This window comes from Mauremys mutica, chromosome 15, assembly GCF_020497125.1.
Source record: "Mauremys mutica isolate MM-2020 ecotype Southern chromosome 15, ASM2049712v1, whole genome shotgun sequence".
In the NCBI taxonomy this organism is placed as follows: Eukaryota; Metazoa; Chordata; order Testudines; family Geoemydidae; genus Mauremys; species Mauremys mutica.
Genome location: NC_059086.1, coordinates 27,278,360 through 27,294,720, shown reverse-complemented (window position 1 = coordinate 27,294,720; position 16,361 = coordinate 27,278,360). Strand labels below are relative to the sequence as shown.

Sequence of the window (16,361 nt, the reverse complement as noted above, 5' to 3'; positions counted from 1 at the left end):
GTCAGACAGATCAGTGGGGACAGGTGGGAGCAGGGAGCAAGGGCGGATTGTCTCCTCCCGACCGCGTCAGCAGCAGAAGCAGCTGGGCTGTTTCCATCCTGATCGGTTCCCCCTACTACCTTGATGCTCCTGTCTCTGTGCCTCTTGCTTCCCGGTGAGTATGCAGGAATCCTGCATTAATTCACAGCAGGTTGGGAGGAAACAGAACCAAGAGCAACCCCTGGTCCAGACTGTTGGCAAATCTTCTTTAGTGGAGAGAAATGGGATCCAGTGTAAACACTGAGTATGAGAGTTACTGGGCCAGATCCCCGGTTGATGTAAATCAGTGTAGCTCCACTGGAGTCAATGCTGGTTTATGCCAGCTGAGGACTGGCCCTCTAGAGAGCTGAAGGGAAGGGCAATCCCAGCTCAGCGTAGGTCTGTGTGTGCGAGGAACCTGCCCTGCCCCAGATCTAACGTCCTGCCTGGTTCACTTGTTCACCAAAACACAAATCAGGATTTTTTTTCCTATTAAAGGCAGTTTTTGTCCCTGACAAGGAACCTCAGAAAAGGGGGAGATTTTACCTCCAGCACTAACCACATGGCACCTTTCTCTTCCCAGCACTGAGTCCCAGCAGCCAGGAGATCTGCTCAGTTCCCGGTGAGTGCATCTGTCTGTCCCCAATCTACCCTTGGCATTTATCTCTCTGTCTCCAGAGAATCCAGCCACTGTCCCTTGGGCTGCGCCCTGCTCAGTGCGGTGTCAGCAGCAATGGCACAGGAAGGGAGATGGGGCTGTGTGGGATCCAGCAGGTTGAGTAGGTCTCCCAGTCGACCCCTCCCTGTTCTGCTGCCTCTCAGCTCTGCTCTGACCCGAGGCCAGTGTGACACATGGGTCAGAGAGTCACGTCCACAGCTCATCCCACCCCCGGGGCACTGGCCCTGGGAAGTGGAGAACACCCTGGCTCTGACCCCAAGGGATTTACCTTCTCATGGCACCAGCTCCCAAGTCCTTGTGGCTGCAGCTCTCTCCCCTGGAGCTCATCCCGTACATGGACTCAGCCTGCACCTCGTCCTTAAATGTCAGCAGCTCCACTAGAAAGCAGCATTATCAGAAAGGACCATTAGGTCACCCAGGCTCAGCTCCCATATAACCTGGGCCAGTGAGCCACGCCCAGCAACCCTGCACCCAGCCCTGCGGCGACTGGCGAAGTCATTTTTTTCTGGCTGCCTGGGCAATGCAGCAGCTGTGGGCACCGCTGGGCCAGGGTAGGTGGCGGGCAGCTATTGACCTGTCAGCAGCAGAAACAATTCCCTGGCAAGTTCAGATCTGCGTCCCATGGCTCTAGTTATTCCCGGGAAATGGGGGATCCTCTCCCTTCCGCTGCTCCAGGATCTTCCATTAGCCTGGGCCTGGAACTGTTGCTGGTGACTCCTCTACCAGCTGGGGGCTGGGGGCAGGAGGGGCACAAGGACAGGGAGGATGTTAGAGCAGACGCTGGAGGGGTTAGGCTCTGGACACAGCTCCTTGGCTGTCAGCTGGTGAGCAACATGGTGCAGCGACTGTCCTTCACTGCATGGGCTGCGGGGGCAGGCCAAGGTGTTGGCCGGGCCCTAGACAGCCCCCAGTGGCCAGTGGCTCGCTAAGGAGTCACCTCTCTCCCAGCCGTACTGGCCCAGCTGGGTCATCAGGGTGCCTGCATCGAGACTCCTTGTTCTAGAAGAGTGCGCAGCACCAGACAATGGAAGCCCAGCTCAGCTGAAACTCTGGCTCTTCCACAACCCAAATGATCCTGGGTAATGAGCACCAGAGAGAGCTTGTCCCAACCATCTGCCCAGCTGGGCTGGAATAGGAACCTCCATCTGAGACATGGCACAGACCCACCCACCATTTACGTCGTGCCCCTCCAGCACTGGGCACCACCAACACCCCACTGACAGCACTGACCCATTTCCCTTCCCAGGTGCTCTCCATGGCCCCTCCCTCTACCTGAACCAGACGTCTGTCCGGCCGGGGGACTCTGTGCGGCTCCAGTGTTCTGTTAACTCCAAGTTCCTGGCCACCCGTGTTGTTTTCTGCAAGGATGGGGTGGAGATTTCATCCCAGAAGAGCTTATTGCGGAAATTCACCTATGGCTATGACCTCATGGTGTCCGGGGGCAGCTCTGGGAATTACTCCTGTGGATACGAGATCAGGGACAGCGACAACCGGGTGAGCAGATTCCAGCTTAGCCCTGCCCAGCACCTTAGCCTCACTGGTAAGGGATGTGTGTGTGTGTGTGTGTGTGTCTCAGCTCAGCCCTGCCCATCAATTCAGCATCACACAAAATGGGGACATGAATGGCAGACCGAGAACGACAATTAAATAATAAACCCCTGAAAATCCAAATGCCAAAATTCATGAAAATCTGAAATGAAAAGTTTCCAACAAAACATCTCTGTTCAAAATTTGACACAAGGAACTCCACCCCCAATTTTCACCATCTCAGCTCAGACGGCCCAACCCAGACAGGTGAGGGATGGGGACATAATAGAAATGTCAGGCTGCAAAGGACCTCAAGTTGTCATCAAGTCCAGCTCCCTGCACTGAGGCAGGACCAAATAAACCTGGACCATCCCTAATAGGAATTTGTCCAATCTGTTTTCAAAAAGCTCCAATGACAGGGATTCCACAGCCTCCCTTGGAAGCCTATTCCAGAGCTCAGTTTAGAAAGTTCTTCCTAGTATCTGACCTAATCCTCCCTTGCTGCAGATTAAGCCCATCACTGCTTGTCCTACCTTCAGTGGGACTGAGAACCATTGATCCCCGTCCTCTTTATAACAGCCCTGAACCCCCTCAGGCTTCTTTTCTCAAGACTAAATATGCCCAGTGCTTTTAACCTTTCCTCCTAGGTCAGGTTTTCTAAACCTTTCATCATTTTTGTTGCTCTTCTCTGGACTCTCTCCACTTTGTCCACAATTTGTCCACTTTTCCTAAAGTGTCACATTCAGAATGGACCCTGTACGACAGCTGAGGCCTCACCAATGCGGAGAAGAGCAGGACAATGACCTCCCGTGTCTTACATACAGTGTTAGCCCTTTTCACACCTACCTCGCACTGCTGACTCAGATTCAGTTTCTGACCCACTCCAGACCCCTTTCAGCAGCATGGCCACCAGCCAGGTATTGCCCATGGTGTAGCTGTGCTAGGGCAGCGTATGGGCCTGGAGTGGGGCCATGCTCTGCTCTGATCTCTTGTGTATTTGTTTCCTAGGTGATGACTCCAGCAGCGGCGGTGTTGGGGGTTCCTCCCCACAAGGTAAATGCTTCTGAAGCGTTTCTTTATTTTGGGGACTGTATTTAGGTAATGATGGGTCCTGGGCTGGCAACCCCCAGTCTGAGTGTGATCTCCACAACAGTGGATGTAGAGGAGACACACAACGAAACAACAGAGTCCAACGCAGCACTCTCTCTCCCTGCAGCTCTCCCAGGCTTTAACCAGTGTCGCTGAGCTGGGCTGCATCTTTGCAGAGCAGGAAAATGGCTCTGTCAATGGGAGAATCCCAAACCCTTCTGATGGGCAGGAGTTTCATCTGGAGTTCACTGTCTCCCTCTGCTAAACTGGCAGTTAGTACATTATTTCCTCCCTCTGGACTCACTGTGTTTGTTGTTGTTCTGGCAGGAGGCACCAGACACATCATCACACCTGGGCTCACAAGTTCTTTCTCTCTGTGTTATTAGTTATTTACACTCTGTGCTCCAGTCCTGGAACAGAGGTGTAACAAACAGCATTTGGGCAAACCCCTCTTTCAGGAATCTCAGCCCAGCCCAGAACAGTGCCCAGTTCTTAGGAAGCACCCGTGTCCCAGGAAATGACTTTAGCAGAGTCCAAAACTGGCTGTTTGCCCCAGCTGCCCCCAAAGTGTCTGCATCAACAAACCAACACCCAAACAGTATGCCTTCAAAGACTGTGTGCAGAGCTTGCATGGCAAGGAAAAGATGGTTTCAGACTTTGTATAACAGCATCACCTAATCACTCTTGTCAGAGCAATATTAATTTTATCTGTGCCTCAAAAGCTCCTGGGAACACACAATTTCTGTCCTGAATCGGAATGAAAAGTCAATATTTCAGATCTTGCAAGGAACAGAAATTCAGCAACATTTTGATTCTGAAAGACTGAAGAGCCTGGTCGAAAGGTTTTGATTTTGAAGAAACAGCATTTTCTGATGGAAAACTCTTCCACTATTTGTAGACCAGCTCTGCACACAGCTCTGCATGCTGTACAGATCTCTGGCCCTCACTCAGGAAAGCTCTCCAACATGTGCTCCAGTCCAACCCTATCCAGGACAGCACCTATGTATGTGCTTAACTTTAGGCTCCTGCTACAGTCCCATTGCTGGAACTAAAATAGCTGTTTGAAGTTAAGTTTGTACCTGGGTGCTGCCCCGAATCATGATGCTTCACTGAAGCAGGGCAGTTCCCATACAGATGTTTCCTGCCTTGAGGAGCTCACCCTTAGAGCTGAGGGGAAATCCAGGGTTATTGCCACAAAAAATTGTGACGAAAACTATTTCATTCAAAACTTGTTATGGAAAATGTCAGTGTTTTGATGAAAAAATATTCATGAAACTCAACAAAAAAATTTCATTTGGCCTCATTTTGGCTTGACAGTTTCCTTTATGGAGGGTTTTCAGAACCAAAATGAAACACAACTGTCAGTTAGAAACAGAGAGAGTTTCACTTTGTTTAGTTTCAAAGCTAATGGACATTTTCCTTCCATTTCTGGATTTTGAAAAACAAAATGAGACAAAACTGTCAATTCAAAACAAAACAAAACATTTTCTTTCATTTCAAAATTATTTTTGTGGAAAGACTAAGAAGGTCCTTGCATATGAATTGTTTTGGAGAAAGATTTTGATCTCAGTTAAACTGTGTTTGGATTAAAAAAAAAGTTGGCAAAAAAAAATGTCGAAAAACTTCAACAAACTTTACTCACAAAGAACAGCCAATAACATTGTCTGGTAGATAAACACGGAGTGAGCTCCATGGGTATGTTCATGAGGACATTAGGGGTCACTTACAACGGGACTCAGCCAGCTCCAGCCAGTAGGGACTTGCCGGTGGCTGCTTGGAGAGGCCATTCACATCAAGGTTCTTTCCTAGGGTCGCATCTAAAGCTCCTGTTGGGAATTACAATCCCTGCTGTCCTGGTTCTGACTGTGGTGCTTTATCTGCTGGGAAAGAAAGGTGGGTATGAGAGTGAGGCCAAACCATGCTATCGAATGTAAACAGATATAGCAGAGATGACCTGTTAGATCCCCTGTTCCCAATGTGTCTGAGATAGGGGGAGAGAGATGATCAAAGACAAAGTGAAATGAATCATTCATTTTTGGGAGGCTGGCTGGGGAAAAAGATCAAAGGGATGATGAAAGGGATTATCATTGTGATTATTTGTATCAGATCTCAGAGCTCCACTGTGTTAGGTGCTGTATGTGACAGGTTGGGTCACAGAAACCCCCTTGATAGCTGCCACTTGATGTGCTGAGACTCCCTCTAAGCCCATTTTCCCTGCCAACTTGGGACTTCAGAGCCCTGCCTGGTTGTGCCAGACATGCTAGCTTGCAACAAACACAGACCCAGGTCTGAACCACGTCCCCTAAAAGCTGCAGGTTTAACTGAAAACAGCTAAAGTGCTCCTGTCTCCAGCACTCAGATACCCAACTCCCAATGGGATCCAAACCCCAAATAAATCCATTTTATAAATTGTTTGCCCTCTATGACACTGATAGAGAGAGATGCACAGATGTTCCCTGCCCCCCCGGTATTAATACATACTTTGGTTTAATTAATAAGTAAAAAGTGATTTTATTAAATACAAAAAGGATTTAAATGGTTCCAAGTAATAACAGACAGAACAAAGTGAATTACCAAGTAAAATAAAATAAAACATGCAAGTCTAAGCCTAATACAGTATGAAAACTGAATACAGATAAAATCTCACCCTCAGAGATGTTTCAATACGTTTCTTTCACGGACAGGATGCCTTCCTAGTGTGGGCCCAATCCTTCCCCGGTACAGTTCTTGTTCCAGCTCAGGTGGTAGCTAGGGGATTTCTCATGACTGCAGCCACCTTTGTTCTGTTCCACCCCCTTATATATCTTTTGCACAAGGCGAGAATCCTTTGTCCCTCTGGGTTCCCAGCCCCTCCTTCTCAATGGAAAGACACCAGGTTAAAGATGGAATCCAGTTCAGGTGACATGATCACATGTCACTGCAAGACTTCATTACCCACTTGCCAGCACACACGTATACAGGAAGACTTACAGGTAAAACAGAGCCATCTGCAGTCAATTGTCCTGATTAATGGGAGTCATCCAGATTCCAAACCACCATTAATGGCCCACACTTTGCATAATTACAATAGAACCTCAGAGTTATATTTCATATTTCTAGTTTCAGATACAAGAATGATACATACATACAAATAGGATGACCACACTCAGTAGATTATAAGCTTTGTAATGATACCTTACAAGAGACCTTTTGCATAAAGCATATTCCAGTTACATTATATTCACACTCGTTAGCATATTTTCATAAAATCATATAGAGTGCAACATCACACTGTACATTATTTATTAGGTATATTACTGTAGCACCCTGGAGCCCCAATCAGGGATCAGGACTCCACTGCGCCAGCTGCTACACAGATCAATAATGAAGGGGACCGTCCCTGCTCACAATCTAGGACTCAGCCAGGGGAGTGTGTACGGCTGGAATATCAACATACAGATCACTAAGGCTGCAGTTCAGGAAGGCATCCGCTAGTCAGGAAAGGCCCTTACGCCAGTGCCCGGGTGTAAGTGCTTTCCTGACTGAGGCCCTAACAACTCTGGAAATAGAGCTCTGGACACAACTCTGCCCTGCCAACCTTTCCTCACACAGCGTCCCCAGCCCCAAGCTTTCACAGCACTCAAGTCACCCCAACAATCTTGAGATTGGCTTAAAACTCATGGGATTTCCAAGAAGTCCCCAGTGTGGGGTCTTTGTATTTGCTGGGGGATTTGATCTTTGTGGGCCTTGGGTCACATTTTCAGGCCTTTCTCCCCAAACATGATGGTTATAATATTACCTTTTTTTTTTAATGAAAGCCGAGATTCTAACTGAACCCCCGACCCTCAGACTGGGGGCTTTATGTAGAACATCAAATGCCATGAGGCTGATCCTTAAGTCATCAGACTTGGCCACACCCCTCCCAGGGGCAGTCAGTGGGGCTGGTGGAGGAGAGCGCTGGGCTGGGCCATGGGGATGGGGCTCCGTGTCAATACGATGATGAAATTGGGCCATGTCACTCATTTTCCATCTCTCTCTCTCTCTCCCCCCACGAGGAAACATGGCCACATCTCTGACCACATTGTCTCACTGCTTCCAGTTGTGTCTCTACCAAGGGAACAAAGGTAGGAGGAGATTATTCCCTCTCCCATCTCATTTTCTTTCTGAGTCCCTTCTCTCTGCCTTACAGAAGGGCCTGCAGCTGGGTAGCTCAGCTCTCCTGATGCAGGGGTGTCAGTCTGTTCTGGAGGAATTTTTGAAAAGGCCAGGGAAGGTTGGATTCCCTGGTCGGGATGGGATCTGGGGATTAGGAGGAGACACTTTAAGGAAGGGGCTTGCCAAAGTGGCGTGTTCCCATTGAATTAATCGGCAGCAGAGTGCGCCTGTTTGAAAATTACCCTGAGGTGTTTGAAAGAATGAAAGTGACCCCATTTTACACTCAGGGGGTATCGGGGCTACTTGTCCACAAAGCAGCATCGACCGACCCAGCCTGTTCCCCAGAACCGGGTCTGTTCTTCTGGGGCAGGGCTGGGAGTGGCCAGGACTGGCTGGGAACCAAGGGTCTCCAGTCCATCTAGCTGCAGTGAGTAACATGAAGTGGTAACTCCATTGGCTAGGACTGCATGGGCAGCCTGGGAGCCCCCGTTCGGGGAGTGTAGCGGGGTGGTTACCCCACTCCTGCCCGGAAGGAGTTAAAAGCAGCCCTGGGGAGGGCTGTGGCTGGGGGAAAGCAGCTACTAAGCTGATTGGGGAAGCAGCAACAGCTGGGCCATGCCCCAATCGAGCCGCAGCTGGCCTTATAAGAGGGCTGGGGCCAGAGGCCAGACACTCTCTCTCTAGCCTTTGGAGAGGGAGGGACCAGGCTGCCTGTGGAGCTGAGGAAGGTACTGAGGGTGGAGCAGTGCTGGGGAAGGGTTGGGGAGCTTCAGCCTAGTAGAAACCCAGGCTGCAGGCCGAAGGAAGGGCCCACTAGAGGGTACTAGGGCTACAGAGGGGCAGCTCTGCTATAGGTAGAAGTGGCAGGTCCAAACCTCCCTTGCCTAGGATGAGTGGCTTTTACACTGCAGTCTGCCCCAGTGAGCGGAGGCTTGATGGTGACTGGCAGTAGCCCATTCCTGTTGAAAAATGACACCCAGTTTTAACTTTGTGAAAATGACTGTGTTCTTTTCAACTTCTATCCTAAATTGTCATGGATTTTCGGTCTCCCTCCCCTCCCAAATCTTAACTCCATGCTCGCCTAGTGGTTGGTTTCTTGGCCATTTTGCTGAAGTAGAACAGGATGTTCAAGTCTCATCTTTATTAGACTCTCCCTCCATAAATGGTGATGTCGCTACCTTCCCTGATTATCTAGAAGTTGAGTTTGCTGCCTTTCCACTGAGTGTGAGCTGAATGGAGATGTAAGTTCCTAGTAGGAAAACCAGCCACGGGAGGAAATCTACTCACGGCTGGATCTCTGAAAACAGACTCAGTGTCACCAAGGTGACAGAGAGAGAGCACACGGCATCACTGATACCCCCTGACCTTATTTCTCCCCACAGGGAACAAGTCCAGCGTGACACCAGCAACTCTGCTGAAGATCATATCGAATGTAAGAGCTTTTGGGGAGTATTGGGGTTACCGGGGTCACCTGCACATGAGGGAGAAATGTGGGGCTGGGAATAAGTGTTAATTGGTGGGGGATGGACAGATCCCACTGTCTGGCCAAGAGTTACAACAAACTGCCTGTAATCAAAGTGAAGGAGGAGAAAAAAGCTCTTCTGGTCCCAGGTCTTATGCATCTGAGTTCCTGAGGTTCCTTGGTCCCATCCTTTGCCTGTAATCCCCAGTCCTGCATTGCCATGGTTTAGGGGACTGAGGCAAAGTATTACCACTTCCCTTCCTTCGTGGAAAGGTCACATCCCGGGGAAAGCTCTCATTGAAAAATGTTCCACCCCTTCACTGGGAGCTGGGTGCAAGAGTGCCTCATAGGCATAGTTTAGGTGCCTCATGCTCCTGCTCTTCTCTTCTCTTCTCTTCTCTGAGCCAGGCTCGCTGACTCTCCCACTTTCTGCCCCACTTTCTCCCCTCTTGGTGATGGAAGTGGTACATCATGGGAGTCCCTAGTTGCAGTGAATCATGGGAGTTGAAGCCCAGCCAGCCAGTCCAGCCTGTAGAGGAGAATATGAGCATGAGGCACTCATTTTTTGAACAAAATCATGACATTTTCTGCCAAGAGCCACCTCTGTTTGTGACAAAATAGCTCTGTGGAAACCCAGACAGACAGTTTCCACTGAACATGTTTCAAAGCCGTATTAAATCCTTCTCCTACGGTATCCCCTAGCGATCTTGATCGGGATCAGGTTCCATTGTGCTCAGTGCTGCCCATGGGGGAGCCCTGCCCTGGCTGGGGGAGAGGTAGGAGCCGGGGGGGTTATAATTCATGCTCAGCGAGGTGCCTTCCCTTAAGGGCATTTATAGCCACGTGACAATGTGTAACTGTCATTCTCTCCCCAGATGCCTCCGTGAATTGGCTGGGAAGCTCCAGGGTGAGTTGCAGCTTTTATTAACGACAAAATGCGATTTGTTTGCCTGTTCCTCCTCAGCAGTGACCCCTGGGCTTGGGACATGGATTTACTCAGGATTCCCAGGATTCAGGTTGTGTCTTTTACCCCGGTCTTACTGCTGGTGTCCCAGATCTCCACCCAGGAGCAGGTAGCTGTTTCCCATAAGTGCTGATGGCCTGGCCAGTCAGGCCCTGTCCTCCACAGACACAAAGACACATATCCAGGCAAGAGAAAAATATCCTTCCCAAACTCTGCACCACAGTGATAGGGGATGAAACCTCCATGGCCTGAAAATCTATCCGGCTAAAGAGAAGCTTCCCCCACCAGCCTCTGCAGTCAGACAAATAACCAAGTCAGATATTTCAGCGTTAAAAGTCCCCATTAAAACTTCTGGGAACTGGACATTCCAATCCCATTGCGGGGGGGAGATTGAAAACTTCCTTTGAAATGTTACCCGAATGGGAATTGGCTCTTGTGAGACAGATCCTATTAGTAACTTTCTGGAACCACTTGCTGGTAACCCTCCCCACCACGGCCCTACAAAGGGGAAGAAAGACAGGCAAGGGGTGAAATCCTGGGAGTTTCCCATTGACTTCAGTGGGGCAGGGCAGGATATCCCCCCAGGGGTTTGCATGCAATGTATCATAGAATATCAGGGTTGGAAGGGAGCTCAGGAGGTCATCTAGTCCAATCCCCTGCTCAAAGCAGGACCAATCCCCAGATTTTTACCCCAGTTCCCCCAAATGGGCCCCTTAAGGATTGAACTCACAGCCCTGGGTTTAGCAGGCCAATGCTCAAACCACTGAGCTATCCCTCCCCTGTAATGTAGATGTCAGTGGGGTGTGCACAGTCTCACACTGCTAGAGGCGGCTGTGTGGTGGTGCACACATCATGGGTATCATGGTAGTTGCAGAGAAAGCTGCTAACACAGAACTTCCTTCCACCAGTTGCTTCCTTGTGATAATTATTTGTCCACACTCCAGCTGATATTGTCAATGAACAATAACCTCGAATTTTTATTTCTCCTCCTCTAACGATCCATGGGAGGAGTTTGGGTCACGGAAGTTCTATCCTATTTATTAATTATTATTATTATTATGTAACATTTTATTGAGCGTTTAAAGCAGTGTCACAGAGAGAGGTGTGCTCTGCTATCATGGATGCATAGCTGATCTCCTCAGAGTTAAGGTTGAAGTTAGCATCCCATTATGAGTCTGCTTTTTACACACACACACACACACACACCCTATTCTAGTGGATATGAAATTTGATAACCATGTCTCATCACTGTGTAGTTCTTGTCCTGAAAATTTGGGGCAAAGAACTCAAGTAATCTCAGAGAGATGGAGTCTCATTCACTTTCTGGAGATTTTGCTAGTATTACTTTGGTTGTTCTTATACTAACAAACGCCAGTTTATCCCTTAGAGCTTTTAGTAAATGACTGTAGATCAGGGTATTACTTATAGAGATATTTATGATGCATGTGAATTCAGAAGCTGGTTTAACCCCATCAAAATTATATACATAGGTTCCCATTTGACCATGACGGTCCCTTCTGACTTTAAAGTCTGAGTCTATAATAACACCCCATCGCAGGGAGAACCTGGCACTACCTGGATGGGTCAGCTGGCATGGAGAGAGGGAGAAGGGCTCCTCTGCCCAGCTGGGAGGTGTCAGGACAAAGTCCAGCTGTCTGGGGAGCAGAAAAGGGCCAGACCAAGGCTGGGGAGGGGGAAAGCTGAGCTGGCTGCCTCACAAGTGCTTACGTAGGAAGTGGGGTCAGTGGTGTTTCCCAGCCTAGATGCCCATTAGAAGAGCTCCTGATGTGCGTACAGCAGTGCTGTCAGATGGACATTTTCTGGCTTCATTTCTCTGGCTTTAGGCTGGGTTAGCAGAAAAGTAACATTACTGTGGTTTATCTTAAAGCATCCACGGCCAAAGAGAGAAGAGACACCAACATATGCGACCATCGCTCTGCAGCAGGACAGATGTCATTAATGCTCCACTTGCTGAAATGCAGGACTCGTCAGTGCGCAGTCACATCACAGAACCTCGGCAACTGTAGGGGCCGTGCAGCAAGGAAGTGGGGGACCTTCTCTGGGGCCACAGCAGGACAATGCACAGCACCCCAAAGTGCTGTAGGACACTGGAATATTCTTAGGGCAAATGCAGCCTGTTTGCCTTTTGGAAAAAAAAGTTTCTTCTGAATAAAATGGGGTAAAATACCCAAACTCTGTATTCCTACCCTCTGACTCTTTATATTGACAGCTCAGCTCCCAAGTCCTCTCAGCTCTGTTCAGAGATTCCATTGCCAACCCAAAGTGTACAAAAATCATGAGGCAGCTCCCCCAAATCCAAAGATTGCTTAAAAAAAAATCTCATGAATTCTTAAATTCTGCCTGTTGCTTACTTCTATTTGACTTCTGGTGTTTGACTTTCTGGAGGTCAGGTTTTCAAGGTGTTCTTCACAACCAGAAGGGCTAGAAACTTACTGATTTCAACAAAACCCAAGATACTCTCATAATCCCAGTACATCAGCAGTTGGACTTCAAGAAAAACAGGGAATATTATGAGATGTGCTGTGAAATAATGAGAACTGACAACAGAATCAGGCTCACCTTTGAATGTGAAGGTCTGTTTAATGTCATGCAGGTTTGTAGGGGTGTGATGAAATATAAGCAACAAACAAAAAGTATTAGTCACAAGCTATGAGTTTGTGAAACTATTTCTTAGCCGCCTCCAGAGAGTGCAGCCATGTGGAGGCAAGAGAACATCATGTCAGTATTTGGCTTTGGTATATGGTTTTGAGCTGATATTTGGCAGGAATTCTAGATTGATGTCCAGTTTTTAAATACTTTTTATATGCCATTCATTGACCTAAATTGGTACTCTTGGGATTCCGATTATAGAAGCAATGATGTATTCAAATGTGGGATATATCTGTGATTGGATCTTTCTGCTGGAAGACTATATCAAAAATATATCAAAAGGGGGGGGGAATCACTAAAACACCCATTTTTCAACAGCATACCATAAACTTTCCAGAAGTAGAAATTGTACAATCTATATACCAAACAGTTCATCACTGACTAAAGATTTTAACCCAAGTTTTGTTTAATTAAAACTCATTCAAAACACACAATATTCACCATTTTTTCCACTGTCAAAGCATGAATGTCTTTAACACAACCCTCACTATGGTATAACTACTGCTGCACCCCAATCCAGACAGATTCCAGCCTCTAGTTATGTTTTGCTTTTATGCCCAATGGTGTAAGTTCTGTGCACTGACAAGACATAAGACTTCCTACTGTATAGGGTGGGAAGAAGGAATTTGGCGCTAACACCCAGTGCTTGGTGGGTTCCTGGGTTCCATTCCCAGCTGTTCCACTGACTCTGTGTGAGCTTTGGTAAGTCCCCTCCTGCCCCTCTAAAGCCAGGGCAAATAATATTTCTGTGCTTCATAAAGGCGTTAACAACCAGCACAAATCTAAACTCAGACATGGAAATGAAAACAAACCAGTGTGTGCACAGGCCCAATGTCTGACTCTACAATAACAAAGCAGCATGGGCAGCACCCAAAAGACAACCATAAACTAAACAAGTCATGTACAGAAGAAATAACATTATTGCAAGACCAAAAACATTAAAACAGTACTGACACCCAGAATTGGACACAGTCCAGTTTCAAGGAGAGGGTGGGACAACAATCTCACATACCACACTCTTGTTAATACTTCCCAGAATGACAGTAGCATTTTTTTGTGACTGCGTCACATTGTTGACTCGCATTCAATTTGTGATCCACTGTGATGCTCTTGGTACAAAAGATTTGAAATCCAGCACTTTAATCGCTTGGTCACTTTATCAGCCAAAAGGGCCCCTTTCCACCAGCTGTGCTTGGTCAGCCAACGCCAGGCACCCAGGCCAGGCACCCAAGACAGGGTAGAGCAGACATAGCAGAGGAGGTCTGCAAAGAGACCAGTGGTGTAGAGGTTTCGTGCTTGATTCTCATTATTTTAAACTGGGTTTGAGTCCTACCTGGTGTAGGAAGTGCTGTGGCACCCAATTTGTGGGTCTTCTTTTGGTGGTCGTATGGCTTTGTTGGGTGAAGGGGTGCAGAAGAATGACCAAGCAGCTGCCTCCACAAAAAGAAGTGACAGCCCACCACCAACGGGGACATAATAGATTAGTAGTCTAGAGCCTTAACCACTCAGCGATCTTGCATGATCTGGCTATGGGCTTGGTATGCCTGCAGGCCAGCCCTATGTTTCCTTCTATACAGTCACTTGGGTGCCTGGTCTCAGCTGACAAAAGGACAACTCATGGGAAAGATACTCCAGTAGATAAGATGGTGGCTGAGGAGCTAATGGTTGATCCTTTGTATTAGACATGGGTGAGTTTGAATCCCACCTCTGTTGCTAGCCAGCCTTTCCTTTGGCAGTGGTGGCCACTGGCTCTTTCCTCTTCAGGCCTTCGCTACCCCAGCATCCCTTACCAGAAAAATAAAAATTGTTGTACCTGTGTAGGTCTCAGGATAGCAGAGTCGTGTAGCTGAAAAGTGTCTCTCTCACCAGCAGAAGTTGGTCCAACAGAAGGTTTGACCTCACCCATCTTGTCTGTTTGATAAAAAACAGACACACCCAACAAACCTGGGCCAGCTGGACTCCAGATCGGCTCACAAAGGTGAGAATTTTGCCTGGTGTCTCTCCAGTGCTGGCGCCTCAGCAGGCAGAGCCCGTCTCTTCCCCACGCTCGCTCGGGCGTCTGGCCACGGCTGAGCAATTCCAGTGTAACTCCCGTGTTTGCATTTCAGGGCGCAGTGACGTCACTGGGGAGCAAACAGTCAGTGGCTACGTGGCCCTTTGCTCTGTGGGCTGGAGACTTGCTGGAGCCTGCCAGAACCCTGCTGGGATGGGCCGAACCCTCCAGCCCTGGGTGCGGCAAGCTCGGGGGATGGGCTGGAGCCATCTGCAGCGACTTGGGAACCGCCTGTGGGGGGAGGGGCCTGGCGAGCAGAGTCAGTGACGGGACCATCAAGGGGGGGAACGGCCAACTGCCACCTGGGGGGATGGGGATGGAGGGAGCCCAACTGTCACCTGCGGGAGGATCTCAATAGCTGGGGGAGGGGTCAGGAAAAGCCCTCAGATAAGCGGAGGTCAGTGGGATGGAGGGAGGGGATGGGGGTTGGGCAGAAGGAAGGGAAGGTAGAAATGAGGAGGGGGGGTGGAAATGGCAGGAGGAGAACAGGGGATGGAAACAGGATGAGGGGATGGGAGATTAGCAAGATAAAAGCAGTGTATGTGGTGGGGGGAGCCCAGACAGGGCCTGGGGGAGCCGCCTTTTTTTGTCTCTGAGGACCCAGGGGTCTCCCATGAATGTAAGAGCATAATAAGTGTAGCGCCCTCTCTTCACCTGGTTACCTTCTGTAATGCCAATCTGCTTACAGGTTTTGATGGACAGGTCTGGGTTCTTCTGGATCCTGCCATTCACTCAGCAGGGTGTATCTTCTTTATTTTTTCCTATGAATTTATTTGGCGGTGCCTCCACCCCCCTCGCTCCTTCCCTCCAATCACAGGGTAACCCTACTTACTTACCAGATACACCTGTACCCCGATATAACGCTGTCCTCAGGAGCCAAAAAATCTTACCACATTATAGGTGAAACGGCGTTATATCGAACTTGCTTTGATCCACCAGAGTGCACAGCCTCGCCCCTCCAGAGCACTGTTTTACCGTGTTATATCCAAATTCATGTTATATTGGGTCACGTTATATCGTGGTAGAGGTTTAGTTGGAGACTTCCAAGAAATAACACAAATACATACAATATATTCAACACAATAATTATATTAAACAGGAGACAAATATACATAACAGGGTAAAACACTATTTTAGGGTCACCAGTGCCCATGCTGATAATACCCATGACTTTCCCCAGTCACGGGACCTGATGTAGCAAATGTATGATTAGTGTCCCATTGGTTCGCATGCTTTGTTGGGGCCCTTGATGACCTATGAACACACAATTCTTTTCTGCAGTGCGTCTGACAAAGTGAGTATTCACCCACAAAAGCCTATGCTCCAATACATCTGTTAGTGTATAAGGTGCCACAGGACTCTTTGTTGCTTTTTACAGATCAAGACTAACACAGCAAACTTTCTGATATTTTCTGCAGTGGTTTAGCAGTGTGGCTGACTGGGTTCAGTACACCCCAATGGACTCACAAGTGGGAGAAGGTGGTAAATCCCTCCACAGGTTTAATATGCAGCAGGTTATAAAATCTCCAAACCCTCATTCCCTGGCTTGAGGACACAGTTCGGGGAGTAGGGTGTCCCCAAAACAAATTCCCTGACTGACTGACTAAAAGATGACTCGGTCACTGCAGAGGGGCTGATCTCTGCTGGCAGGGATCCTCTTCAGGCAAGAGTCAGGCTGCTTTGGTCCCAGGATTTCCCCTCACCAAACTGGGGTGCAGGGCTCAAGGTGCAGGTTACACAACTATACTAACATCCAAACTGTTGT

At 48.5% G+C, this 16,361-nt stretch overlaps 1 long non-coding RNA gene across 1 annotated transcript; it reads left to right on the top strand.

The window, feature by feature from the left end:
* The first annotated feature begins 8,132 nt into the window (after positions 1 to 8,132).
* LOC123349758 lies at positions 8,133 to 12,678 on the top strand. The gene is made up of 4 exons (XR_006573633.1): positions 8,133 to 8,175; positions 8,830 to 8,879; positions 9,785 to 9,816; positions 11,762 to 12,678. It is a non-coding gene; the product is annotated as an uncharacterized LOC123349758 (long non-coding RNA).
* Positions 12,679 to 16,361: the final 3,683 nt, after the last annotated feature.